This window comes from Hylaeus volcanicus, unplaced genomic scaffold, assembly GCF_026283585.1.
Source record: "Hylaeus volcanicus isolate JK05 unplaced genomic scaffold, UHH_iyHylVolc1.0_haploid 11934, whole genome shotgun sequence".
Classification (NCBI taxonomy): Eukaryota; Metazoa; Arthropoda; class Insecta; order Hymenoptera; family Colletidae; genus Hylaeus; species Hylaeus volcanicus.
In genome coordinates, this window is record NW_026532950.1 from 551 (window position 1) to 1,473 (window position 923).

Here is a 923-nt window from a genome sequence, read left to right on the forward strand (position 1 = left end):
CTGGGTATGTTTTCATTATTCTCGCCGTCTCCAAGGAATTTACAATTTATCTTCCCTAGAAAACGGAAAGTCCCTTTTGGCACGAATCCCGATCGATCCTCGAATTCTTGCGAACAAAGAAATAACGCGGAGAGCACGGTCCGCCACCGAGGCGACAGTTGCGTATACGCGCGTATCTTTTCGCATAAAGGAATCCTCGTCTTCGACAATACTTGATACCTGTCCGACACAAATTCCGGGAAAACCAATTTCTCTGTACGATTTCCTGTTCAATGTCTCCTTGCGTACAATAGGCTAAGGGAAGACCCACTCGCAGAGGCAACGTTCCACAAAATCGTAGTCAAATGTAGAAAATACAAAAATATATCGCTGTTAGTTCGTTATCTAAGAAAACACAGTGCCATTGGAATCCATTATTGTTTCTGGTAGTTCACTACTCAAGAGAATACAGTGCCGTTAGAAACCATTATTGTTTCTAAACGAAAAGATAGAAATGAAAAGGGTAAAGCAACGTTTCCCGGAGTTTATCGATGGATCCATCATACATACAGTCAAAAAACACTTGATTAAACGGATTCAAATTTGTGCTATAGTATTCTCTACGCATTTTTAAATTGCTACATGCTATACGTATTTTTAAAGCAATAGGCTCCATTCAGTGAAAGTATAAGCAGTTGTTTTAACTAATCTCTTATTTAGTCTGAAGATATTCATTACTTGTGGAAAGATATACATATATATTACGTATACATACATATATATATTGTGTATATACGTAATATGTATGTATGTGTGTATGTACATATACGTAATATATATGTATGTGTGTATGTACATATACGTAATATGTATGTATGTGTGTATGTGTGTATGTGTGTATGTATGGTATGTATGGTATGTATGGTATGTATGGTATGTATGGT